This window comes from Gymnodraco acuticeps, unplaced genomic scaffold (assembly GCF_902827175.1).
Source record: "Gymnodraco acuticeps unplaced genomic scaffold, fGymAcu1.1, whole genome shotgun sequence".
Classification (NCBI taxonomy): Eukaryota; Metazoa; Chordata; class Actinopteri; order Perciformes; family Bathydraconidae; genus Gymnodraco; species Gymnodraco acuticeps.
In genome coordinates this window covers 1-14,771 of record NW_022991553.1, presented here as the reverse complement: position 1 = coordinate 14,771, position 14,771 = coordinate 1, and the positions used below count along the sequence as shown (strand labels likewise).

Sequence of the window (14,771 nt, the reverse complement as noted above, 5' to 3'; positions counted from 1 at the left end):
CCATGACAAACTGGAGTTGAGACCAGGAGGCGGAGTCGCAGTCTTACACGCTTCTCTGCGCTCTCTCCTAGGCAGTCATCCATAGGAACCCGAACCCAATAAAATACCCAATATTAGCGGTGTGTGTGTCTGCCCAAGGACAAGTTAAGGTAAAACCTAATAGAGGTGTCATACATAATAACCTAATCAAAGTAAATGTAACAACTACTACAGTGCAACAAAACAGGAATATTAAATGTGGTCTCTTAAACATAAGATCTCTAGCATCTAAAGCAATATTGGTAAATGATTTAATATCAGATTATAATATTGATATATGCTGTCTCACTGAAACTTGGTTGAGACATGAAGAATATGTCAGCATAAATGAGGCCACTCCACCCAGCCATATCAATACTCATATTGCCCGAGGCACGGGCCGAGGAGGTGGAGTTGCAGCCATCTTTGACTCAAGTTTACTTATCAATACTAAACCAAAATTAAATTATACCTCCTTTGAAAGTCTCGTTTTTAGTCTTACTTATCCGACCTGGAAAACTTTAGAGCCAATCGTATTTGTTACAGTGTACCGTGCACCAGGTCCTTATTCAGAATTCTTATCTGAATTCTCTGAGTTTTTATCAACGTTGGTTCTTAAAACAGATAAAGTAATTATCGTAGGTGACTTTAATATTCATGTTGACGATGATAAGAATAGCCTTACTGTTGCATTTAACTCTATATTAGATTCTGTTGGTTTTTGTCAGAGTGTAAATAAACCAACCCACTGCTATAATCACACTCTCGACCTTGTTCTGACTTATGGTATTGAAATTGAGCAACTATTAGTCGAACCGCATAATCCTGCTTTATCCGACCATTTCTTAGTAACTTTTGAAGTACTGTTACGAGACTACAACGCATTAGTCAAAAGCTCCTGCAGCAGAAACCTATCTGTTAGTGCTATAGCCACATTTAAGGAAGAGATTCCACTAATACTTAACTCGATAGCATGTCTGCATGTAAGGGAGGAAACTTATACAAAATGTACACCACCCCAAATTGATCATGTTGTTGATAGTGCTACAGATGCGCTGCGAATAAAATTAGACTCTGTTGCTCCTTTGAAAAAGAAGAAAATAAAACAACAGATTAGCTCCATGGCATAATGCCCAAACCCGCAAAATAAAGCAAAAGTCGAGACAACTTGAAAGGATATGGCGTTCCACTAAACTTGAAGAATCTCGTTTAATTTGGCATATTACTCTCAATGAATATAAGAAAGCACTGCGTAAAGCGAGAGCAGCCTACTACTCTTCATTAATAGATGAGAATAAGAATAATGCAAGATTTCTTTTCAGCACTGTAGCCAGGCTGACAGAAAGCCACAGCTCGATTGAGCCTTCTATTCCCATAGCACTCAGTAGCAATGATTTTATGTGCTTTTTTAACAATAAAATTGTTACTCTTAGAAACAAAATGAATGACCTCTTGCCTTTGACCAGTATAGTGTTATCAACAGCTCCCGGAAACGTAAGTTCTAATATTACACTAGATAGTAAACTAGAATGCTTTTCAGCCATAAACCTTGAACAATTATATTCAATGATTCTCTCTTCTAAACCATCAACGTGTATGTTAGACCCAATTCCAACTAAGCTGTTGAAGGAAGTTTTTCCATTAATTAGCACTTCTTTATTAAATATTATGAATATGTCTTTATTATCAGGCTATGTTCCACAATCATTCAAAGTAGCAGTGATAAAACCGCTTCTTAAAAAGCACAACCTCGATCCAGAGGTTTTAGCCAATTATAGACCTATTTCCAATCTTCCGTTCCTCTCAAAAATTCTTGAGAAAGCGGTCGCAAAACAGCTGATTACTTAAAAAACAATGATTTATTTGAAGATGTTCAGTCTGGCTTTAGAACACATCATAGCACAGAGACAGCTCTGGTTAAAGTCACAACTGACATTCTAATAGCCTCTGACAAGGGACGTGTCTCTTGTGACGTTTAGATACTATTGGACCCCAAAGCAGAGACTGACAAAAATAAAGTTTCAATGAGTTTAATAAACAAAGGTAGTCCAAGGCAGGTACTGACGACAGGGAGCTTGGCTGGCCGTAATAAATCCAAAAATAAAGCTGCGGGAAAACGTTCCCGACCAAAACTCAAAAAGAACTCCTTAACTAACTGCAAAGTGAACAACAACAGACTCCAGGCTGCAGAAAGGCACTCCGGACCGCGGGACAGCAGGAAAAATACTCTGGCAGAGAAGTGAGGTGAGGGCCAGGCTCTTAAAGAGCAGGTAATCAAGTGAGTGGGGACAGGTGTGCCTCATCTGCCAGGAGTAACCGGCCACGCCCCCCTGTCACACACCAGCCCTGCAGAGACAGAAAGACAGAGTAGTGAGGGGTAAAAGGAGCACACAACAAGTAAAACACAAAAACAACAAAAGCCCCATGCAAAACATAACATTACCCCCCCCCCTCAACGGACGTCTCCTGGCGGCCTACCAGGACTATCCGGGAAACGGACATAAAAGTCTCTCAAGAGTTTTGGGTCCAAAATGAGCGAGCGAGAAACCCATTGTCGCTCCTCTGGCCCATACCCCACCCAATCCACTAAATACTGGTATCCACGGCCCCACCTACGAACCTTCAGCAACCGCCGTACAGTGAAGGCCGGGTGGTTGTCGATGAGCCGGGGGAGTGGAGGGGGTTTGGTCGGAGGGCAAAGAGGGCTGCAGGAAACTCTCTTAAGGAGTGACACATGAAAAGTAGGGTGCACCTTCAAGGCAAGAGGCAACTTAAGCCTAACCACACTAGGATTGATGACCCGTTCTATCTCATAAGGTCCAATGTACCTGGGAGTGAGTTTCCGAGAATCCGTTTGAAGAGGGATGTCACGGGAGGAAAGCCAAACCTTCTGGCCCGGTTGGTAATCCGGAGCTGGTCGTCGATGACGATCCGCCATCCTCTGGTTCCGGGCGGAGGTGCGGGTAAGAGCTGCCCGGGCTTCACGCCAGACTCTGCGGGCTCGCCGAAGATGCCCCTGTACCGAGGGAACTGCCACCTCTCTCTCTTGAACCGGGAAAAGGGGAGGTTGGAAGCCGTTGGAAGCCATAAAGGGTGACATACCCGTGGCAGAGCACACCAGGGAGTTGTGGCTGGGTTTCGAGAGGCAACACAACGAAGAGCCGTTCCTAGATCCTGATTTGCCCGCTCCGTCTGGCCATTGGTCTGGGGATGGTACCCAGAGGACAAACTGGCCGACGCCCCCAATGCCCGACAAAAGGCCTTCCAAACTTGGGAGGAAAACTGCGGACCCCTGTCTGAAACAATATCCTGAGGGATACCATGCAGCCTAAAAACATGCTGGGTGAGAAGAGTGGCAGTCTCGAGGGCAGAAGGTAGTTTAGGCAGGGGGACGAAGTGCACAGCCTTAGAGAAACGGTCAACGATGGTCAGAATAGTGTCGTTCCCGTCTGATGGTGGGAGACCAGTCACAAAATCCACCGCAATGTGGGACCAGGGCCGGTGGGGAATGGGAAGTGGGCGAAGAAGGCCAGCGGGGGCCTGATGTGAGGCCTTGCTGCGGGCACAGACGGAACAAGCTGAGACATACTCCTTTGTGTCTGCGGACATAGTGGGCCACCAGAAGCGTTGTCGAATAAGGGCCAGGGTCCGATGAAAACCTGCATGGCAGGCAACTTTGGACGTGTGTCCCCACTGGAGCACTGGAGATCTAACATCGGGGGAAATGAACAACCGGTCTGGTGGACAATCCTGAGCCGCTGGATGGTCCTCCTGGGCCTCCTGCACCACCCTTTCAATCTCCCATCTAGCTGCTCCCACGACACAGGAAGATGGCAGAATGGTTGCATCTCTTGAGTCCTCCACTGGGGAAGCGAACTGCCGGGACAAGGCGTCGGCCTTCACATTCCTGGAGCCAGGCCGGTAGGTCAAGGTGAAGTTGAACCTTCCCAGGAAGAGAGCCCACCGAGCCTGGCGTGAGTTGAGCCTGCGTGCAGAGCGAAGGTAAGACAAATTCTTATGGTCCGTCCATACTATAAAAGGATGGTTGGCTCCCTCCAGCCAGTGCCTCCATTCTTGAAGGGCCAGAACCACTGCCAGGAATTCCCGATTACCAACGTCGTAATTCCTTTCAGCAGGGGTCAGCCGACGAGAGAAGAACGCACAAGGGTGGAGCTTCTGGTCTGCGGGGGAACGCTGGGATAAAACTGCCGCCACTCCAGAATCAGAGGCATCCACCTCCACCACAAACTGGACCCCTGGATCAGAATTAGAGAGCACAGGAGCAGTGGAAAACAAACATTTCAGTCTTACAAAAGCTGCCTCAGCTGCAGGAGACCACTCAAAAGGCAACTTGACAGAGGTGAGTTTAGTCAGAGGCACTGCTACCCTACTATAGTCCCGAATAAACCTTCTATAAAAGTTTGCAAAGCCCAGAAACCTTTGCAACTGCTTCCTGTTAGAGGGAGTGGGCCACTCGGTCACTGCTTGGACCTTGGCGGGGTCAGTCCTTAATTGTCCCTTGTCGACGATAAAACCCAGGAAACTCACAGAAGAGGCATGAAACTCGCACTTCTCAGCCTTAACGTACAGTCTGTTCTCAAGAAGTCTCTGCAGTACCAGCCTAACATGCTGGACATGCTCCTGAAGAGTGCGAGAGAAGATAAGGACGTCATCAAGGTATACAAAAACAAACCTGTTTAACATGTCACGCAATACATCATTAATCATACCTTGAAAAACCCCAGGTGCGTTCGTTAACCCAAAAGGCATTACTAAATACTCAAAATGTCCCCTGGGAGTATTGAATGCAGTCTTCCACTCATCCCCCTCCCTTATTCTCACCAAGTGGTACGCATTGCGAAGATCCAACTTAGTGAAGATGGTGGACCACATTACTCCTGTTCTGGCTGCCTTACACTGGCTCCCTATAGAACACAGGATAGAATTTAAAATTCTTCTTCTCGCCTACAAAGCCCTTAATGGGCAGGCGCCATCTTACCTTAAAGAACTCATTATACCCTACTGTCCTACTAGGGCATTGCGTTCCAAGAATGCAGGGTTGTTGGTTGTTCCTAGAGTCTCTAAAAGTACAATGGGAGCCAGAGCCTTTTCTTATCAAGCTCCACATTTGTGGAATCAGCTTCCAGTTTGTGTTCGGGCGGCAGACACCCTATCCGTTTTTAAGAGTGCGCTTAAGACCTTCCTTTTTGATAAAGCTTATAGTTAGGGCTGATTAGATTCAGCCCATAGTTTTGCTGATATAGGCTTAGTTTGTCGGGGGACATCTTACTTCTTCCTTCTCTCTGTCTATACCTGTGTACTCTCATGTTCCCATTAACCCAGCTTCCCCAAATGTCTTTCTTTTTGGTGTCTGTATACGCCGGGATCCGGAGTCATGGATGATCCTGCGCTCCTCTGTCCTGGATCTTGAGTCGTGGCTGTGGTCCTGGATCATAGGCCCTGGATGGATATCCTCGTGGATTCATCTTCCTATTATACACACATGCATTTCCAAACATTTGGACTACCTATGTTGCAAATGTATTATCTTTTCAATTTACACACGGCATCTATTGCACGTCTGTCCGTCCTGGGAGAGGGATCCCTCCTCTGTTGCTCTCCCTGAGGTTTCTCCCATTTTTCCCTTTAAACTGTGGGTTTTCTTCAGAAGTTTTTCCTTGTACGATGTGAGGGTCTAAGGACAGAGGGTGTCGTATTGTCATACTGATATTTTGTACAAACTGTAAAGTCCACTGAGACAAATGTAACATTTGTGATATTGGGCTATATAAATAAACATTGATTGATTGATTGATTGATGGTGGCTTCATGAAGGGGAACAAAGGCTGAGTCTATGAGTGGAAGGGGGTACTTGTTCTTGACTGTGATCTCATTAAGCCCTCTGTAGTCTATGCAAGGGCGTAGGGTCTTATCCTTCTTGTCCACAAAAAAGAAACCTGCGCCCATAGGCGATGAAGAGGGGCGAATAAGCCCAGCAGCGAGTGAGTCAGAGATGTAACTCTCCATGGCCTCCTTCTCTGGCCTAGAGATATTGTACAGTTTACTAGACGGAAAGGGGGTGCCAGGGAGCAAATCTATGGCACAATCGTAGGGCCGGTGAGGCGGCAAGGATTGTGCGTGGTCCTTGCTGAAAACCTCCTTGACACTGTGATATTCAGGGGGTATAGAGGTGAGATCAATGGGTTTGAGGGGGTCTGGTGCTCTAGTAACTGTGGGGGGTACAGCAGAGTGTAAGCAATGAGAGTGACAGAATAAACTCCAGTTAATGATAGACGAGTTGGCCCAATCTATGTGGGGGTTATGGAGCTTCAACCACGGAAAACCTAAAACGAGTGGCGACATGGGTGAGGGGATAAGGTACAGGGAGATTATCTGGTGATGGTTGCCAGAGATCTTGAGGGAAACTGGAGCAGTACGGTGAGTGACTTGGGCTAGGAGTCTCCCATCTAAGGCAAACACATCCTTAGGTTCTGGAAGAGGCTCAAAAGGGAGTTTAGACTGCATCACAAAGTCAGAGTCAATGAAATTGTCATCCGCACCAGAATCAATCAAGACCTGCAGCGGAACAGAGTTCTGAGACCAGGTAATAGTACCTTTGACTGGGATGCGGTTGGAGGAGGCTGAGTTGATAGAAGTGTGGCTCATCAGTGCTCCCCCTGTTGCTGATGAGCCATGTATTTTGGCAGAGAGGGACAACCGGCGCTGACGTGACCAGCCTGGCCACAGTAGAAGCAGAGTCTCTGACGAAGACGGCGTTGACGTTCTGATGGAGTAAGCGTCATCCTTCCCAGCTGCATGGGCTCCTCCATAAAGAAGGGAGAGACCTGGGTAGCTGTAGAAGGTCTGGGAGGCCCGGAGTCAGGAGGATGGCGAGAAGGTCCAGAGAATGCCGGCCGACTAGGAAACTTGGACGGAGGGGGAAAGGAGGTGGAGCTATTCTTTGCTGATCTCTCCCTACGCCTCTCGCGGAGGCGGTTATCTAGTCGTATCGCTAGAGAAATCAACTCCTCTAAGGAGGAGGTTTCATCCCTAGCAGCTAGTTCATCCGTTAACTCATCATTAAGCCCTTTATAAAAAATTCCCAGCAAAGCCATGTCTCCCCAACCGCTCTCAGCTGCAAGAATGCGGAAATCAATAACAAAATCAGCAACTGAGCCTGAACCCTGGTGGAATGAAAGGAGTCTTTTACCAGCCTCCTTCCCCCTCACTGGATGATCAAACACTCTACGCATCTCTGCAGTAAAAGACGACAGAGACTGACTAATAGGCGAGTTGCTGTTAGATATGGCAAGGGCCCATGCTGCTGCTTTCTCACTCAGTAGGCTCATGATGAAAGCAACCCTAGTTCTATCAGTGGCATAAGTGAAAGGCTGTTGCTCAAACACAAGACTACACTGGTGTAAGAACTGACTACAAGACCCTAAATCTCCTGAATACCTGACGGGTGTGGGGATAAAGGGCTCACGAGGATTGCCGGGCTGTCGTTCCGTATCAGCTTGAGGTGGAGGAGCAGGGTCTGTAGCTTGAGCATCGGCAGTCAGCGGGAGTGTGGAGAGATGTGCTGCGACCTGTTCCATACGGCCTCCGATGTTGGTCACACCGGCGGTTAAATCCCGAATCGCTTCCATAACTCTCTGCAGAGCTCTGTCATGTTGCCCTATCATTGGCCCTTGAGCAGCAAGCGCTTCCCTGAGTCTCTCATTCTCTGCAGGGTCCATATTGGCCAGAGTATTCTGTGACGTTTCGATACTACTGGACCCCAAAGCAGAGACTGACAAAAATAAAGTTTCAATGAGTTTAATAAACAAAGGTAGTCCAAGGCAGGTACTGACGACAGGGAGCTTGGCTGGCCGTAGTAAATCCAAAAATAAAGCTGCGGGAAAACGTTCCCGACCAAAACTCAAAAAGAACTCCTTAACTAACTGCAAAGTGAACAACAACAGACTCCAGGCTGCAGAAAGGCACTCCGGACCGCGGGACAGCAGGAAAAATACTCTGACAGAGAAGTGAGGTGAGGGCCAGGCTCTTAAAGAGCAGGTAATCAAGTGAGTGGGGACAGGTGTGCCTCATCTGCCAGGAGTAACCGGCCACGCCCCCCTGTCACACACCAGCCCTGCAGAGACAGAAAGACAGAGTAGTGAGGGGTAAAAGGAGCACACAACAAGTAAAACACAAAAACAACAAAAGCCCCATGCAAAACATAACATCTCTATTCTTGTTTTGCTCGATCTCAATGCTGCATTTGATACTATCGACCATGATATCTTATTGCAAAGACTAGAGCACTTAGTTGGCATACAGGGAACTGCTTTAGGCTGCTTTAGGTCCTATCTATCTGAACGCTCTCAGTTTGTACGTGTCAATGATGAATCTTCCACGCAAACCAAAGTTAGCCATGGAGTGCCACAGGGCTCAGTGCTCGGACCTATTTTGTTCACATTATATATGCTTCCGTTAGGCAATATTATAAGGAATCATTCTGTAAACTTTCATTGTTATGCGGATGATACTCAACTATATTTATCAATCAAGCCTGATGAAATTAATCATCTAAATAAAATTCAAGACTGCCTTAAGGACTTAAAAACGTGGATGACCTTAAACTTTTTGATGTTAAACACGACCAAAACTGAAGTTATTGTACTTGGCCCGAAGAATCTACGAAACAAATGATCTAAAGATATACTAACTATGGATGGCATTAATTTGGCCTCCAGTGAGACTGTAAGGAATCTTGGTGTTATATTTGATCAGGATTTATCCTTTAACGCCCACATAAAATCTATTTCAAGGACCGCCTACTTCCATCTACGTAACATTGCAAAAATCAGGCATATCTTGCCTCAAAACGATGCAGAGAAACTAGTCCATGCATTTGTTACTTCAAGGCTGGATTATTGTAACTCTTATTATCAGGGTGTACCAAGAAGTCAGTCAAGTGGCTTCAGCTGATTCAAAATGCTGCGGCTCGTGTACTAACCAGAGTTAGGAAAAGGGACCACATTACTCCTGTTCTGGCTGCCTTACACTGGCTCCCTATAGAACACAGGATAGAATTTAAAATTCTTCTTCTCGCCTACAAAGCCCTTAATGGGCAGGCGCCATCTTACCTTAAAGAACTCATTATACCCTACTGTCCTACTAGGGCATTGCGTTCCAAGAATGCAGGGTTGTTGGTTGTTCCTAGAGTCTCTAAAAGTACAATGGGAGCCAGAGCCTTTTCTTATCAAGCTCCACATTTGTGGAATCAGCTTCCAGTTTGTGTTCGGGCGGCAGACACCCTATCCGTTTTTAAGAGTGCGCTTAAGACCTTCCTTTTTGATAAAGCTTATAGTTAGGGCTGATTAGATTCAGCCCATAGTTTTGCTGATATAGGCTTAGTTTGTCGGGGGACATCTTACTTCTTCCTTCTCTCTGTCTATACCTGTGTACTCTCATGTTCCCATTAACCCAGCTTCCCCACATGTCTTTCTTTTTGGTGTCTATATACGCCGGGATCCGGAGTCATGGATGATCCTGCGGTCCTGTGTCCTGCATCGCGAGCCCTGGATCTTGAGTCGTGGCTGTGGTCCTGGATCATAGGTCCTGGATGGATATCCTCGTGGATTCATCTTCCTATTATACACACATGCATTTCCAAACATTTGGACTACCTATGTTGCAAATGTATTATCTTTTCAATTTACACACGGCATCTATTGCACGTCTGTCCGTCCTGGGAGAGGGATCCCTCCTCTGTTGCTCTCCCTGAGGTTTCTCCCATGTTCCCTTTAAACTGTGGGTTTTCTTCAGAAGTTTTTCCTTGTACGATGTGAGGGTCTAAGGACAGAGGGTCTAAGGACAGACGGTCTAAGGACAGAGGGTGTCGTATTGTCATACTGATATTTTGTACAAACTGTAAAGTCCACTGAGACAAATGTAACATGTGATATTGGGCTATATAAATAAACATTGATTGATTGATTGATCTATCTTTTAAGATAGTATTGATTATAGCAGTGACCACCAACTGGCGGCCCGCGGGCCACATCCGGCCCGCCAGACATTCTCATCCGGCCCGCACGACTGGGGTGACTGTGGCGTTGGCGGAGTGGTTACTGCGTTCGCCACACGCCCATTTTTTTCCCCACAACGTCTCATGAGTAAGGTGCAGTACCGGAGTCCAACAGAGAGGCAGCAGCTGCGGGTCAGTAGACTGCGAACTCCGAAACTTTCCCTGCCTTGAAGAAGAAGTGATCCTTCGTTGTGAAGAGTCTGCTTTGTGCGCTCCGCACCACAGCAGTAGCCCCGCTGCGACAGAGTCCAACAGAGAGGCAGGAGCTGCGGGACAGTAGCCTAGAAGCAGGGTTGGGTTGTAACGGAATACATGTAACGGCGTTACGTAATCAGAATACAAAAATCAAGTAGGCTAACTGTATTCAGCTGGCGTTACATTTGAAAAACGAGTAATCTGATTACAGTTGCTTTCGTAAACCTGAAGTGAATACATTTTGGAATTATTGGAGGAAAAGTTTCCTCACAAAATGTAATATTCATTACCGGCAGAACTGTGTGCACACTGCACGGCGCTGCATAATGTCTGTGAGCGAGAGAGAGATGCAGCGTGTCTGTGAGGCCCCGCCCCCGCACGCAGAGAGAGAGAGATCTCTTTTAAAATATATTGAAAGTTAGAAACGGAGATGGTTAAATAAAATTTGCAAGACAACGTTTATGTAGCATTTCTTTATTGTCGAAATGATGACATTTCATAACGGGATACAATCAAAGTGAATGGCCTGCTGCTGCTGAATGCATGGGGCAAGTGACTGGAACAAGTTTTACAAGTTATTACATCGTTTCAGATAATAATAATAATGATAATTCATTCTATTTAGGGGCGCCTTTCAAAGCACCAAGGACACCTTACTATTCATAACATATTCCAAGGAAAGGTTTTAAGACAGTACAAAGAATGCAGTCCGGGTGATGTTTTTGATGTGGGTGCAGATGAGAGAGAGCTGTCCAGAATGACACCAATGTTGTGTTTGAGTTCTTGATAAGCCATGAAAACAGTAAAAAAAGTGTCTCCTGTTCCCCAAAACATACCCATCTGTTATGGAAAAGGAAAGTATTCTAAAAGTAATCTGAATATGTTACTAACTGTATTCTGATTACTTTCAGAGCATGTATTCAGTAACTGATTACATTTACAAAGTAACCCTCCCAACCCTGCCTAGAAGTGATGCTTCGTTAGCGCGAAGAGTCTGCTAAGCTTTATGCGGTCCGCAGTACCTGAGCGTGCTCCATTAGCATTGTGGACTATATAAAAATCGCTGGCCCACGATAGTGTCTATCTGGATACATTTTGGCCCTTGGACAAATGTAGTTGGTGATCCCTGGTTTATAGCAATGAAATGTGTGGTGTGCTTGACACTTGCATGGGGATAATCAGCATACAATACAATTGAGAGATGTAAAATAGACCCTTTTCTCAGCAGCCATGTCGACATGCAGCGTAAACAGAGATGTAATTTAGGATGTAGGCAGGCCAGGGCCCTGATAATATGCTGTCTCACTGGAATGGCTGTGACACAATAGATCGGGCCAATATTTATTTGATCTATTACACCTGTGTTTACCCTGCTATGACGTCACCATAGCTGCTGAGAAAAGGGTTTATTGTCGCCACTCACCACCGTCATTCAGTTCATCTTTGATGACAAAGCATATTCCACTGGTAGTGAGTAGATCTGGAAATGCGTAGTCGTCCACTTCTGTGCCAGTCTCTTCCTCCTCCACCACACACACACACACACACACACACACACACACACACACACACACACACACACACAAACACACACCACACACCACACACACACACCACACACCACACACACACACACACACACACACACGGTGTACTTCTTTTGGTTTCGGTATTGCACTTTGACAATCATCTTCAGCTGAAGAGCAGAGCAAGAGCCCTATATGGGTAAAATGGAGATACACAACATTTGTTATAAGTTATTAGATTTTTCACATGATGCATCACAACTTCCCCTTCTTAAGCAAGCAAATACTCAAATTGTATAAGGGTGGCATAATATAAATTGGAACTGTCTTTAGATAAATAAATTCTACTTTATGCTCTGTTCTTTTATTTTTGTATCTTTAAGCTGAGAGGCTTCTATCTGTGCATGACAAACGTTTCGGGACCAAATTAAGCACAGTGTTGGTGTGTTGCAACCCAGTCTCACGGCATTTTGTGTTATAGTCAAAAAAGTAATCTATTGATTCGTGTTCACCAACACGATTTCCCCATTGTTTTCGTGTCACACAGAACGACTTTGAAAGCAATGTAAATAATAACAAATTAGAAGGAAAAAGAGATTTTAAAAACAAATAGATTTCAGTATTCTGACACAGACCGATTTTAGAAGCAATGCATTTGTATTGGTAATATGTTTCGTGCCTGCACCAAATAATAACAAATTACAAGGAAAAAAAGATGACAAAAAATACAGACTTCAGTATTCTGAGCCTCTGAGCCATTTATTTTCCTCCGACATTATACCATTTAAAATAAAAGGGTTAGGCTAAGGGTAAGATATTGAGTAAGAAAATGTTTTTATGAACCACACAGCTTCTGGTCTTCCAAGAAAAGAAAAATCGTTCTGTGTGAAATGCGAAAATCGTGTTTGTGAACACGAATCAATAGATTAAATGTATGCCGTGAGACTGGGTTGCAAATATTCTTAGCAAGATAGTTAACATTATTAGCTACCACAAACAACTACAATTATTTTCAAGGGAAGTTAACTAATGTTAGCTAACTGGGGAACAAATTCAATTAAATGTAACGTTATCTAGATAACGTATCATCACTCACTGCATGCAGTCTGTTGTCGAGGCCACACAAGAGGGCTGCTTCCACACGGAGCAGAAGAACACGTGCTAGAAAGGAAAAGGAGCCAATTTGCCAACAACTTTATTACTGTACATACACTTAAATAATTTCACTTGGGGAACAAATTCAATGAAACGTAGATAACTTACAGTCACGCGGTCTGTCGAGACCACACGGTCGAAACCTGCGGGGACTGATGGCTGCTTAGGTGACACTGAGATAGTGATAGAAAGGAAATTGGAAGAAAAAAAGTTGTTAGCGAAGTCGGCAAACTATACCGATAAGGACCGACACCAGAACCTCTTAGCTAGCTAGCTGTCGAACTAACGTTAGACATGTGCAATACGTTGGTGTTTGTAATGACATAATAGTATGTAACATAGCTAATGTTATCCAATTTGACATCCGTGTCTAATTCGACAGCTAGCCAGCTAGCTAACTGGCTAGCCAGCTAGCTAACGTTTAGCAAGCAGGTGCACAGCCAGTACAGACAAATATTCTTAGCAAGCCAGTAAACATTATTAGCTACCACACACACAACTGTAACGTCATTTTCAAATTAAGTAATGTTAGATAATTGGGGAACAAATTAAATGTAACGTTATCTAGATAACTTACCGTCACTCACTGCAGTCTGTCGAGGGCGAGGCCAAGCGATCACACTTGCTGCAAGACGGAGACGGAGACTTGACGGAGAACATGCTAGAAAAGGAAAAGGCGGCAATTATCGAACAACATTTTTACGGACACTAGAGCTTGTTAGCTCGCTGTCGAACTAACGATAGACATGTGCAATACATTGGTCTTCGTAAAGATTACATTTTATGTTACATATCTAACGTTAATTCGACATCCATATATAATTCAACAGTTAGTTTAGCAAGCAAGCATTGACTGTATGGTCTGTGCACCTGCACCTGGTCATGACAGTCAAATAGCAATAATTAGCAAGCTAGTAATGAAAACAATACATTTACAATTACGCTACCTACCACACACAACTGTATTTAAGCAAAATCAATGTAAGCTATCTGGGGAACAAATTATGAAACGTAGCGATAACTTACCGTCACGGACTGCGGTCTCTCGAGACTGAAGGTTGCATCAAAAAGATGGCGGAGATCTAAATAATTTCATGCACATCACGTAAAAGTACCCGGATTGAGAGAACACACTATCCGTCGTTAAATATGTTTAACACCATGATCCAACCCTGTACTATATAGTGTTTTAACAACAGGCGGTGTTTATCATGTTAAATGTAACACCAAAACCACAACACTTTACCCCGAAAAGCTCTAACACCAGGATTTTCACACTGGCGAATTTGCAGTGCATGTTGAATCGGCCATGCATCGGGTCAGGCAGTCCAAATAAGGCGTGTCACGACAGACGGTGCGGGACACACCAACCTGACTACGGCGCCGCGAATGCCCGACAGCCTCTGACGGCCTCTAAGGGCTCTGGGACCTTCATTAGGGCTTCATGAAGGACACCTGGAATCACCTCAATGGTCCAATAACCTGCAGAAGGACCAACAATACAAAGCATCTCCTCAAAACACTCTTGGGACCTACAAAGCCCTTTCTAAAAGACTCCAGGGCCCTTTCTCATTTCACTAACTCCCCTCCTCGACTCCTATCCTCGACTCCTATCCTCGACTCCTATCCTCGAGACTTAGTCCCGCCCGCAGGAGATGCGAGTGGAGGACTGAGGAAGGGAGCCGAGGAGAGAGGAAGGGAGCCGAGGAGAGAGGAGGGGAACCGAGGAGGGGAGAGAGGAGGGGGAGAGAGGAGGGGAACCGAGGAGGAGAGGAGGGGAGAGAGGAGGGGGAGAGAGGAGG

The 14,771-nt window shown here is 45.3% G+C and overlaps 1 long non-coding RNA gene across 1 annotated transcript; it reads right to left on the bottom strand.

Annotated features, from left to right (window-relative positions):
* Nucleotides 1-11,867: 11,867 nt before the first annotated feature.
* On the bottom strand, nt 11,868-14,625 carry LOC117533525. The gene is made up of 4 exons (XR_004567062.1): nt 13,547-14,625; nt 13,078-13,142; nt 12,911-12,975; nt 11,868-12,005 (listed from the first exon to the last, which is right to left on the bottom strand). It is a non-coding gene; the product is annotated as an uncharacterized LOC117533525 (long non-coding RNA).
* Between the last annotated feature and the right edge of the window lie 146 nt (nt 14,626-14,771).